Source organism: Pleurodeles waltl, chromosome 3_1, assembly GCF_031143425.1.
Source record: "Pleurodeles waltl isolate 20211129_DDA chromosome 3_1, aPleWal1.hap1.20221129, whole genome shotgun sequence".
Lineage (NCBI taxonomy): Eukaryota > Metazoa > Chordata > Amphibia > Caudata > Salamandridae > Pleurodeles > Pleurodeles waltl.
The window spans coordinates 411,772,182-411,785,949 of record NC_090440.1 but is presented as its reverse complement, the minus strand read 5'-3'; the positions used below and the strand labels follow the sequence as shown (position 1 = coordinate 411,785,949).

General features: G+C 45.3%; 1 long non-coding RNA gene across 1 annotated transcript in view; it reads left to right on the top strand.

The window, feature by feature from the left end:
* Window positions 1–1,815: 1,815 nt before the first annotated feature.
* Window positions 1,816–13,768, top strand: part of LOC138284164 (uncharacterized) — a 36,556-nt gene continuing 24,603 nt past the window's right edge. The window contains exons 1-2 of the long non-coding RNA XR_011201354.1: window positions 1,816–1,831; window positions 6,514–6,585. This is a non-coding gene — a long non-coding RNA (uncharacterized lncRNA). The remainder of the gene's footprint in view (window positions 1,832–6,513; window positions 6,586–13,768) is intronic.

The window sequence follows — 13,768 nt, the reverse complement described above, 5'->3', positions numbered from 1 at the left end:
GATTGCTTGTATCTGTGAGGGCTGTGTGCCAGGCATTTTTGAGGGTAGGGTCATCCCGTTGGCATTGTCTGAACTCTCCAGCGACGGATAAGACCCTCTTCACTTGGTTAGTAAGTTCCTCCTCCTTTTTACTGTTCCCTATTTGATATGTTTTCTTCTGAGCTCGCTTCTGGGCCTTGGTCAATTGTTTCTTACACAGGTTTTCCTCTATCTCTTCCTTACAGAAAGGGGCTTCAGCCTACCAGGATTCTAAAGTGTTATTCAATGTTACGCTGTCTAGAAAGTCCTGAAATGCAACATAATCAGTCCCTATGATGACATCCTCTACTAGTTCTGGGATTCCCCCTACTACAACTCATTCTTTCTCCCGCCACTTCACCTGTATGGCAGCCCCTGGATATGTTTTACTGTCGCCGTGTACACAGTTGATGACTACATACTCTCCCTTCAACCACTGATCCAGTTGCACGTATTCTCTGTTTACCACACTCTGACTGCAGCCCAAATCTACTAATGCCTGTTGTACTTGGTAGTTTGCGATGAGGTTGTAGGTATACCGGGTTGTTGTATTACCCAACCACAAGACCCTCCCCTTGGCTATTGCTATTTCCATCGGTTCTACCTGGTTCTGTTTCTGTGGACAATAACGTGCAATAGGTCCCCATTCTGTGCATTGATAACACAGGTGTGGTCATGGGTAGTCGGAAAGGAGAACGTCTTTCAGTGTTTGACCCTGTCATAGGTTTTGTAGCGGGTAGATGAGAAGTGGGTTTGGAAGGCAACAGGAATGTTCTTGTCGTATTACCCCTAAACTGGGCAGCCCTATGATAAGCACAGGCTAATTCGATGGCAGAGGTGTTGTCCATACCGGGGTGTTGTCTAACCACGTTGCGAGTGGCTCACAGTAGGGCTTCCAATTATTGTTCCAGTACAATGGCTTGGAGCATCTCTTCTTTTGTGGTCGCAGTAGGCCATTTGCATGCTTCATGTTGTACTCTGTAATATAGGGTCCGCGGGTTCTCAGCGGTTATCCATTTAGTGCGTCGGAACCGTAGTCTATAGCTTTCATGATCGAGTCCAACCCTTTCCAGGATTGCCTTTTTAATGTCGATATATGGGGTTATACCACCGGGGTTTACCACTTGATAAACTGCCTGCAAAGTACCAGTAAGGAGAGGAGCGATATAGTGGCCCCATCGCTCCTGTGGCCAGTTAGTGGAACTCGCTACCCTCTCAAAATTTGTGAAAAATGCATCTGGGTCCTCTTCCTCCTGATATTTCTGTAATATGGTGCTAGGGACAGAGGGGTGGACTCAAGTGGTGGCAATGGTATCCATGAGTTTCACCAGAGCTGTTTTGTGTACAAGCTGATTGTTCGTGATGATTGTAGCCTGGCTTTTTAATGCAGTCTGTAGGGCATCCCGGTCTTCTCTTGCCTCTTTTATTTGTTTCTCTCATACTAGCTGTAGGTGTCTCTGGCCCTCAGCAAACTGGGCTATCCTGTCCGCCAGGCTTGGTTGTTCCTCCATATTATCTTCCTGTCTAGATTGTTTCTTTATCCCACTTCTGACACCACTGTGACAGGTATGTAATATGCCAGGATATTGCACCCCTTTCAAATCTGAACTCTGAATAATTTTTGGCACTGGTAGGGTAAGTTTTCTGTGATATTTGGATTTTATTTCTCTAGTTATTAATCCTCTGCTCCTCTTTCTTGCAGGTTTCTAATGTATGTTCCTTCTGTTCTTCTTCCCAGGTAAGTTGTCACAACCTCCGGCACCTCATCCAAATCAGGAGAGAGAGAGAAAAGAAGATACAAAGCCTATATTAGGTAAGTGGATAGGTTGGTATGTTATTGTTTCTATTTCCCTCTCCCCTGAATGTTTCTCTTCCTGTTCTGTGCTTTTTGTGAGAATTGAGTTAGTAGGTATTGGTTGTCCATTGCTTACTTCGTTAGCAGTGTGACATTTCTAGTTATATTATTTTTTCTTTTCTTTTTATTGTGGTGGTGCATCACCTTCTTTCTTTCCTCCACCTCGTGCTGCTTTCCTCATGTGTATTATCTTTTCTTTTTATTTTATGACATTAGTGCCCAACATGCTGGTCTCTCCCTCCCTTAATTTCTCCTTCCTCCCTCTTAAGTGGTTTCTACTCCTTCCTCTGCCCGCTCCCGTACCTGTGTCAGCCACGCTCCTCCAGGAACGTGGCTGGCTTCTTCGCCTGTCTCTCTCTCTCGTCTTCTCTGAGGACAGTCCCCGCTCCTCGCGGTGTCCTCGTCCAGTCGTCTTTTGTCCTTCGTTCTCCATCGTCTCCGGCACGTCTTCCCTCCACGTCCCATAACCTTCTCCTCCCTATCCCCACGTTGGCTTCTTCTCTGTGTTCACACAGCTCCTCCCACCTCCTGGCTGACGTCAGGCCGTTCCGGTTGGAGGTATGGACCTGCACTCTCCAGAGCGCCCCTGGGATACTCTAAGTCCGCCCCCGTCTCTCCTGACACCCATGCCCCAACTCACTCACCTTTCTTGTTTACGCAAATGTGAATCTGTCCAGAGTGGGGTCTCCTTCCTTTGGTCGCAGTCGAGTTCCAAGAACCAATCATCTCCTATGTGGCTCACCAAAATTTTGCTCAAATGAGATTTTACCTTAAAAAACAAAAGAGAGGCATCTGGCAAAACAGGAAATGGCTTGGTTAATTAAACATTAAAGCAGGGAGAGCAGTTACAGCACTCAGGTCCGTGGATAGTCCCTCGTATAACATCGAAATGACCCATGTTTTATATATTGATTTGACGGCAATAACCACATAAACATTCTTTTCCTGGTGAAATATGCAAACTACTTATAAGGAGTCACAGATACAATATCCAGATAAGGATTGCAGGTGGGCCTTGATTTGGTGTGGACACCATGTGTGCCAATGAGTACATATACAGATGTCTGGCCTGAGGGGCATGTGGCCACTGTGTACCTAGCTATGTGTGGCATCTTACTTTAAGGTGTTTTGGTGGGAATGTATCCCTCTGGCCATTTGTGCTTTATGGGGGATCAATCTCTACCATTGTAGTGTTGTTGCTATCTGTGGGTTCTGAACGGAGCTTGTGTGTTTGCCTTTTGGCTAACTGTCACCCCATTCTGTGACCGGTCAGTCATTAACTTTCAGGCCTGGGTCACAGAGCCTGTCTGACCACATACCTACAAGCTGGGTTTGACTGAGAGTTCATGAAGGGGGAATCCAACAGGGGTGATGTGACTTTGTTTGTGTATGAAAGTGTATTGTTCAGGTAAAGGTGTTTTGTCATCATGTGTATTGATTGATCCAATGTCAACACCGTTGTTAACATTACCCACTTAAGTAGCCCTCTAATCATGCCATTGCAGAGCTTGTGTGCACAGTTTTACACTGTCATGTTGACCTGGCAAAATAACCCTTTTGCCAGGCCCAAAGCTTCCCTTTTGATACATATGTCACCCCTAAGGTAGGCCCTGGACAACCCAAAGGGCAGGGTGAAACATATTTAAAAAGCAGGACATGCACTTTTTAGTTTTACATATCCTGGTGGTGAATAGCTCCCAAAGTCATTTTTCACTATAGCTAGGCCTATCATTCCCATAGTATAACATTGGTACTACTTTATTCCATCTTTTAGGGGTAACCTGTAATTTTGAAGAGATACATCTTTTGAGTTTGGTGTCTTTGGAAATCACAATTTAAAATCCTAACTTATGGTGAAGTTGGATTTTAAATTGAACTTTAGCTATTAGGTGTCGGCTGCCTGTCTCTGATAACTTGTCGGGGTTGGTGACAGCTGGGCTGCTGGGCTATGTGTATTACTCCTAGACAGTCGCAGCTTAGGTGTGACATGATGGGCCAGGATAGGAGAGAGGAGCTGGGCCCAGCCTCACTTACATCTGAATAGGATGTGTCCTGTCCCCAAACAAAGGGCTGCATTCCCCCCCTGTAGTGAGTCTGGAGCCAGGGTATAAGTACTGGACCTCTGACACCACCAGCTCAGTACACTTCTGGACCTGTGACTATTCTGCCAGGAAGAAGGATCGCTGCTGCTCAAGGACTGTCACTCTGATATACTGCTGCCTTGCTGGACTCCTGTCTTGCTATGCTGCCCTCCTGCCTGCTGTTACCCCGCCTGATGAGAAGGACTAGACTTGCATCACTTGAACCCACAGTGACTCCAGGGCTAGCTGACTGGCCTCCTGATCTGAAGTCTGAGGAACATAAAGGACTTGCAACCACCCTGCAGCTGGACTCTACCACCTGTGAGTCTGCTCTGCCAAGTGCTGCCACCCCAGTCCTGGACCCGTGGAAATGGGCCTAAGGTGTTTGCGCCAGCAGCGTCAACGTTTCTCCTCTGCTGCAGGAGCAGAATCAACGCATTGCAGCTGTTGCAAGGAACAGAACCAACACAGCAGCAGTACTGCGTGGTTGGAATTGATGCAACTAGACTTATCTCTGCTGCACCTCACATCTTGGGACTGGGGCCTCGCCTTCAGAACCGTCATAGCAATGCTTTTCCTAGCACAAGGTCCTTACATCCCCGTTGATGGCAGCTTCATCGATGATGGCAAAACTCCGCATAGCAGCCTCTGTGCCGATCAGAACAGAGGCATCGGCTTGATTGCACAATGCAGCCTCAATACCATTCTTTGCTTTGCAAACCCCTGCACCTGGTTGTTGACGCAGTAGGACCTCGCACCACAGCCTTTCCGCATTTCTGAGCAGACGCATGACCGCCGCACTGTGTAGCAGAACTGACAGATCGCCTCTACTGAATGTTTTTGTAACCGAAACAACGACTGGCAACCAGGCTTTAAGATACTTTGGTTAAGCAGGCGTAACTGGGTACCTGTAGCCGCCCATGCTCCATCATGGTTGGCCTGAACTTTTGACTTTGTCCTGGTCCAGTGCGACCAGATTTACCCCTTTAGCGCTTATTGCTTCTAAGCGCTATTTCACAGTTTAATTTAAAAAAAATCATAACTCAAGTTCTACTTATTGGATTTTTGTCGTTTTGGTCTTGTTTTATTTATTAAATCTTACTCTATCTGTCTAACCTGGTGTGGGGTTTTCACTATTTTGATGTTTGAAGTGTTGCACAAATTCTACACACATCGCCCCTTTTAAAGCATGACTGTTCTGTGCCAAGTTACCAGAGGGTGAGCACAAGTAAATTTAGGGTTTGACTGACACACCCTGACTAGGATTGTGGTTGCTGCTTGACCAGAACTCACCCCCAGCCAACCACAAACCCATTTTCTAACAATGGGCATCTGTCTACTGATCAGGCTGCTGCTCTAGGAGATTTTTCTGTCACAGCAGCAGGACAGAACCCTACGCCTGGGCCTGCACAGCCTACACTTCCAAACAATGGAGGTTGAGCAGTGACAGCTGACGGATATTGACCTCCCCCCCTCCCCCCTTAGGTAGTGGATGTCATCATGGCGGCCAGACATCTGTCCACAAACAACACTTATGCTGGAAGTTCAGAAAAGGTTTGTGGCTTGATGTACCTCTCGGGAGCTAGAACCGCTGAAAGCCAAATTGTCAGATGTGTTCCTGTTTGTGCTATCTTTGGCCCACAATTCTTGCTGTTGCCATGGTTAAAGTCAGTCTGTTGGCCTTTTTACTTTTACTAGATCAACAATAATTTTTTTAATCACTTATTATGATCTTTTTTCTAAAAGTGGTACTCCACATTTTCCCCTAACCCTTTTGTAATGCCACAGTGTGACCTTAATTTGGTTCTTACGTACTTGATGTGTAACCTATCTGAGTCAATGCAGTTTCCCTCTTCATCTTTTGACTCTGAAGACAATCTCTCATAGCGATAAAATCAGCTTGTCATGTGAGTTAATTGCAAACGTTGTCTGCCCGAACAACCACATTCCAGACTAGGGTGGCATTCCTGCCCAAAGGTGTTACACCTTTTCATGTCGGACAATCCATCACTCTTCCGACATTAGTCACTTAAGCTCATCCCTTGAAAGAAGGAGGAAAACTCATTTGTTTGGATCCCAAAAGATCATTAAGTTTTTATATAATTCGCACCAAACACCATCAGGTGCAAGATCAGATCTTTGTGGGGTCTGCAGGAGCAAAGAAGTGCAAGTAAGGCAGTGCAGAAAAGAACCATTTCAAGGTGAATAGTCTTCAGCATACAAATCTGCTATGCAGCTAAGAGGCAGCCCACAAAGGGCTTGAGGGCTCATTCTACCAAGGCCAAGGCTGCTACCACAGCATCGGCACGCTGAATGGACATCTGTCAGTCTGCAATGTGGTCATCAGTTCATAGTTTATGAAGCACTACTGCCTTTGATATCCAGGTCCATCAGGAGGGACACTGTAGCAGTGGGTCAGGTGATAATAAGGACTCGGATGCTTGGGTTGGTGAGAAACAGTGAATTTATTGAAAGTTCTTTAAAGTTATTTGCTTTGTTCAAAATTATAGGGGTGGTGTGCTCCTCCTCATAGAATGTCTCTTCTCTCTCTTTTCCCAGGTCCCCTCTTGACCGGCGAAGATTTTCTTCTCAGGCTCCCAGACGCACCGGAAAAGAGGAATGGAAATAAAGGTAAGTCTGGGTTGTATAGGGGTATAAGTCGTATTAAGAGTAGAAGAGGGAGGGAGGGAGGGAGGTAGGGAGAGAGAGAGAGAGAGAGAAAGAGAAAAAAAAAAAAAAAAAAAAACTCCCAGGGACGTGTGCAGAGTTGTGAAGTTAGCGGGTGCGTGAACAATCACCTCTTAGTATTCTTTCAGAATTAGGCTTCTATCCCAAGTGCTCTTTAAGTTTGGCTAAGTTAGGGAAGTCTTATGTCTTTAGCACCCTCTTCACCTTAGTCCTGCCCTTCTCCTTTCTGTCCTCTCCAGATTTTTCCCTCCCTTCTCCCCTCCTGCTGTCACTCTCCCCTTTTTGAAAGACACTGTCCTTTATGAAGGACCGTACCTTAGTTAGCCACGTCCCTCCTGGGACGTGGCGGAGTTCGCGCGTTTCAACTCTCTTCCTGGCCCAAGGTTGGCCGTCTATCTTCAGGGGAACCTCGCTGTTTCCGTTCCTGCTCCCGTCTTCCGTTTCTTTGCTCCTCTCCTTCTCGTTGTCAGTGTTTTTTCCTTCCTCCGCGCCCTGCTTGCAGAGTTCGTCGTCCTTTTCAGTACTTTCGGGATCCCGGATATCCGGATTCCCTAGGTGGTTTCCGGCATCCCCGTTGCCCTGGTAACTGGGCGAGTCGTCGTCCCCGCCGCAGGAGCGGAACACCGTTCTCGACTCTGCGTCGTCAGGAGCTGCGTTATCAGATAACCGGCTACAGACACTTTGCCTATTCAATCCTACAGGATGTTTTGGTCTGAGCTATTCCACAGACTTGTCACCTGGGAAGGTACTGCTTTTGTATCTATTTTAAGGGTGAAGGAATCTGCGGTTAAAAGAACCCATCAGAAGAACAACCGACTTGCCTTTGGTAATGCTCTTTCTGGTGGATATTCCATCTAACAGAAGATTCAGCACTGCCCACCCACCTCCCTGTTCTGTGGGATGGACTCATTCACCATCTTTAAAAAGGTACGTTTTAAGAGAGCTGCACACTGTAAATTCTGATCAGTCAGGGGTACCGTGTACAATGGTGTAGACACTGTTCAGAAAGAAATTCACATCCATCTGCAGGGGTAGCAATTATGTGTGGCTGCTATGAGATTTCCGGGGCGTGGTCTATGGTTTATTATGCTCACTTGCACCACTCCTTTCATGGTGTTTGCAGACAAACATATTCTTCCTCTTCAGCTGCTGTGTGGCCTGGCGCATTGCTTTCTGGTGCCAGCCTAGCTCCTGGCAGTAAATGCCATCCACCAAGAAAATGTTATGCCTGCACCGTCTCTAACACTGCACGTTAATTGCTCTGCAACTTCAGAATACTGAGCCACAAATATGTTTATAGTTTGGAAAAATCTTGTAGAATTTAGTTTCTCGCCAGGAAATTCTTCAGGGAATATCATACTTCTAATTAGTTATCACCTTAAATTACCAAAAGTAAAATGGTAATTTTTTCCTTCCTGTTGCTCCACAAGTTCACTTCCTGAATTGGTACTATATAACGAGTTCAAATTAGTTCCAACCTGTCTTTTGCCTATTACTCGCTCATTGGGCTCGTGTGATTCCTTTATTTCAGATTTTTAACTTGAATATTTTTATCTGTTTGTCCTATTGTTTGTCCTGCCTCGGTGGATGGCTTTTTTACTGTCTCCAGTATGTTTTTCCTTCCTGCTCAATATTTCTCCGAGTCGCAAGTCTTCACATTCTCTTGCAATCTGAGGTAGCCTCGGAAGGGGTTGGCCATTTCTACATTCCAAGATTAGATTCAAACCTTTAACTTAGAAGACTTGCCCTTGACACACTAGAGGTGCCTGAGGGAATTGTTGGAAATAATTCTCCGGATCCAGTCATGCGTTTACTCAGCTGTTTTGTACATTATGTTGCTGTTTATCTGGGAGTACTCAACCTTAAAGTCCCAAAGCTGTTTGGTACTAAAGTTCCATATTTATTATACACAGATGGAGCACTTTTAATTTCTATGAGAACAAGCTGATTAATAAATTAGCTAATTTCTGTAGGGAAAAGAGCTATCAGTGCGCCTAAAACATGTAATGTTGGTGACATATGCTGTATTTCTCAGAAGGCATTTCTCTGTGAATGGATTGTTACTTGAGAAAGTGGGTTAATTCAAGTATCAAGTGCTGCAGTGGGTTCTGCCCATTTAATCCCCCTAGATATTTTTGCTTTGGCTACCTGGTTTTTGGACTTATACTGTGAGTAAACCTTAATACCGGAGTCTCATCAAGGATTGGTACTGACCTGGGGTGGACCTTATGATGGGAGTGGGCATTCATAATGTAGGTCTGTAGTGTTTACTGTTTGTCAGTAACTTAAAACATCATGTAAAGAAATCTGCACTAAAGTACAATTTTACACTACTTAGACTTACGGGGTCCGGCAAGGTATCAATCTACGACTTAACATGCATTCTGAGTTTAAGGCAACAGCTCCTAACATCTCAGATATTCTCCTTCTAGCACTTTATGAGCTGTGCCAGGAAATTATGACGATTCTCAATCTGATTCTGGTCTTTTGTTCTCTCTACTAGGCTAAGTTAATAGTCTGGGCAGAAGGGGGGGGGGTCAAACGTCACCCCTGACAATAAAGCTATTAACAGTACTTGGCCCAGTTCCTGGGAAAAGGAAGTGGGGAGGAAATCTTCATATGTTAATTAGCTTGCCACACTTCAACTGGGCTGGGACTGCCCAGGCCCACAAAATGAAAGGAAGTCCAAACCTCTGGACTTCAACACAGGACAGGCATGCATTTTAAGTTTTGATGGGAAGCGATCGGGCAGCTGTGTCAGTGAGGGGGCAAAGCTAAAACTCTCAGGGAAGCTTTCTCCACAGACAAGATGAAGGCGCCATGTTGGAATGTCCTACAATGATGTACCGGAGGGTTTGAACAGAGATGGAGTGATGAGGCACCCCAGGATTGGCCAGGGGTGTCTAGCTTCTGGAACTTTCCACCCTACACTTAAAAACAATTACAAAAGGGATTGTCAGATGAGAAGACACTGGACCTACAAGCAGTGATGGCAAAAGGATGCGCAGCTGGAAGGAGAAGTCACCTGATCTCACTGCAAGGATGGACTAAGGGACTTTTGACTCCATGTGACCACCCAGGACTAAAATGGATCTCTCCAGGGCCATTGGTCCCTTATGTACATTGAGGGATAGCTTGGCTTGTGTATCCTGAGTGATCAGTTGGGGGATGGATCTGCTGGAGGCCTTGTAGGGGTTCCCTGAGACTTATGTGGACTGGTGTTGCATCTGGGTGACCCAACCAGGAGGATTGCCCATGACTCAGTTGGCAAATGGGTGCGCTGCAAGATGGCCAAAACTATGGAGCTTGAGGAGTGAAATAGGGAGGGTCTTCCCCTGGTTTACAGCAGAGGGGCTGTGCAAACAGGCCCACAACCAGATGAGGGCACCAGGAGCCAGGGCAAGGACAGGTCCTGCTCCCAGAGCCATACAATCAAGCTCTAGACAAAGAGTAGCCTTCAGAGAGCAGGATGCTCACAATCAGGATCAAAATGACTCCTAGATTGTCCAGACCGGTCCACTAGAGCTGGAGAAATCACCAGATGAAGCTCAGACCCCCCGGGGGACCAACCAGAGAATACCTATTTCTACATGACAGTCCTCTGGGGTAGGTGCATCCTTAGAAAATTACTTTTTATGGAGGACCCATACCCAAGTCAACTTTTGGCTCTGGGGTCTTTACCCACCAGCGCTTGGTGTCCAGAGAAAAGAAGACACAGGATGAGAGACACAGCCACACCACCTAGATAACTGTGTGCCGCCCCCTCTGCCCTAACTGCCTCACGAGCAGGAGAAATTGACTGCCGGCTCCCTTACCAACACCAGAAGAGGTACTGGCCGAGCAGGAAGTGGGCGAAGCACCGTGGCAGCGCACTCCCCATGCTGCCCTTGCAAATGGCACACTCTGGGTGCCTCGTTGAAGGAGGAAGAGGCACCTGGTTCAACAATTAAGCACAGTGCAAGGCCATCATATGAACCAACAAACACAATGTGAAGGCCACTAATTTAATTTATAAGGCCTCGGGTGAGGAACGCCCCATAAGCCCCGGTAAGGACTCCCAGTTTGCATATATCTCCTCAAGGAGCCCCACCAATGTTTATACATGAGTGTTTGTGGGGCTGCCCACTCAGAATGCTTTTAAAAAAAATAATTCTCACCCCAAGTCTCCCAGACATAGAATCCCTGAACCCAAGAGAGGTTTGCCCGACGCTCACAGCACTTCTAGAGCTGGAGCTTTTGGTTATATGTTCTGGGCAGTGACAACTCCTATTGGTTGGTCCCAAAGCTGGTATAGCAGTTATTAAAAGTGGAAGGAGTCCGGGACACATTATTCAGTTTAATGTTTTATTGACAAAGTTAATGGTTGCAAATGCAAAGTCTTACAATATAAAGAATAATACAGAATATTGGTACTCCCCCTATTAACTTCAATGGTGGGTTATTACATGCAATTGCATATTGGTAGTCTTTGTATCGCAATGGTGAAATATCACACGTTGCTGCTTTTACTGAAGTGGGGACACGCTGGAAATGCCAATACGCCTGCCTTATTGATAATGACACCACCCTCTTACATTGTAATATTGTATCTAGAATACATAGGAGTTATTGTGATCATATGGTTTAGGACCCGCTAGAGGTGTAAGGTGATAAGAGTGTGTCACCAGAAGTATTTACATCTACCTAATTATAAATATTTGTATCTTAATGCATTATATTTAGTAGTATGAGTGTAATAAAATTACATTTGCTTTTTAAAAGAAAAAATAATTACTTGACAATCGTTTATTGAGTGTTGTTGTTGTGTCCCAATGAGCAGGGGTTGCTAGCCCACACTAATGCCCCGAATAGGCATTGGACTGCTCTGCTTCGCTACCCAGAGAGTGTCAAATGCTACAAGCAGGGCATCGTTCCAAGTAAAAAGACAACTGCAGACTTCTTGATTGTGAATCACTAACATCCTTTGCAACTAATGACCCAATTGGTTGTCCTAAGTATTAGGTACCATGCTAACTTCACATGCATAAAAAGCTGCAGTTGTACTAAAAGAATCTTCTAGCGCAATTTTGAGGTTTGTAAATAAAGCTGCTAGTCAACCGCAAAGTGTAATCTTGCAAGTATATGTGCAAAAGGCACTTGTGGTAGCATTGTAAGTCACTGGGATTTGGGGTTACACCAAAGCCAAAGAATTACCAGTATTACAGAACAAGTTGTTGCACCCGCTGCTAAAGTTGGGTATGGCACAGCTTTAATACCGTTGTATCTGGAGCTGGGTATTAAATCTATCTCAGATATGATTGCCCTATACCTAGTATCATACTGATCTGATTGAATGGGAGCCACCTTGTCATACCTAAGAATTATGCTAGAACAGATGGTCTCCAACCTTTTATTTAGTAAGAGCTACTATTGTTCAATGAAAATTATCCTGAGCTACTAATATTATTAGTAATGTATTGCTGTAATAGTCACCACATCAGGCAGGATTACTTTAGTGGCCACCCTATACAAGATTAGCTCCACTGATCACCTCATGGCATGGGGCATGGTTGCCAACAGTAATGTAAAAAAAGATTTGTCAATTTGGAATGCCCATACATGGAAAATACATGAGTCATAACCACAACGCCTCTGGCACCAAGATAATAGTATTAATAGTTCTCCCCCACACAAGATGATTTATAACTCAAATTTCAGCTATAAATACATTTTAGAAATTCAACCATTTTTCTCCTAACATCAGATTAGGAGTTCTAAAGATACACACATTATTGTCTTGAATATATACCCTTTTCAGTTTTGGTACATATTTATTAATACAGAGAAGCAAAAGCTCCTAATTTAGTACCTGTGCTGCACAGAGGAGAGCTATTATTAATGATACTTACAAAGCGCAAACAGCCACCCAAACAGGGTTTCCTGGCACTGTATGCCACAGTTAGGAGAGCTAACTACAAAAAATTGAAAGAACCATGCCTTCAATTGCTTCCAAAAAGTACAAAATCTCAGTTGTAGTGGTACGATATCCCACAGTCTGGGACCTATAGTGGAAAATGAGCAGCCCCCCCATGTGAGTAAGTTTAAATCTGGGCACACAGCAAAGACATAGGTTGCAAAAATATAAATTCCGGGAAGGCTGATACGTTTTGATCAAGTCAGAGATGTAAGCGGGGGGGCAGTTCCTGCTCTAGCTTTGAAAACAAAGCATAAGGCTTTGAACTGAATATGATTTTCCACGTCAAGCCACGGCAAAGAGCGGTAACAGAGGCAAATTTAGGTAGCCAATAAATAACCTTTTTCACTGTATTCTGTACCACCTAGAGCCATCTCAAGGAGGCCTTATCAGCCCCCAGAAAAAGGATGTTCCCATAGTCTAGATAACATTGAATTAGCACCTAGACTACCGTCCTTTAAGCAATCAAAGGGAGCATCCAAATGAATTTCTGAAACTATTTTAGTATGACTAAACAGGCTCCAGCCACCTTAGCTACCAGAGTGTAGAGAAGACCCTCTTTCTGGCATGGTTACCCCCACTTTTTGCCTGTTGTCAGTGTGCTTAGACTGTTTTCACTGGGATCCTGCAAATCACGACCCCAGAGATAGTGGCCTCTCCTCCAAATTTGGTTGTCTTGGTACTCTTTACACCCTCAATTGACATACTGGTGTACCCCTGTAAGTCCCTAGTACATGGTACTGAGGTACCCAGGGCATTGGTACACCAGGGGTCCCCCATGGGCTGTAGCATACATTATGCCATCCCTTGGAGCCCATGCAAACTGTGTCTGCATGCCTGTTATTTGCAGCCTGCGTGAAAAGATGCATTCACCCTTTCACTGCTGGCCACTACACCAGGTCACTGTAAGTCGCCTCTATGGCAGGTCCTTCCAGCCCTAAGGGCAGGGTGCAGGTCCCTGTGTGTGTGGCCAGCCCTGGAGGAGCAGAGGTACCCCTATGAACTCCAGTACCAATTCCCTGGACTTTGTGAGTGCGGGGAATCCATTTTAGCTATGTACTGACCATAGGTCACTACCTATGGTCCAGCTACGTAATATTAACTCCAAACCTAGGCATGTTTGGTATCAAACATGTCGGAATCATATTCCTATACTGATGCTAGTATTAGTGA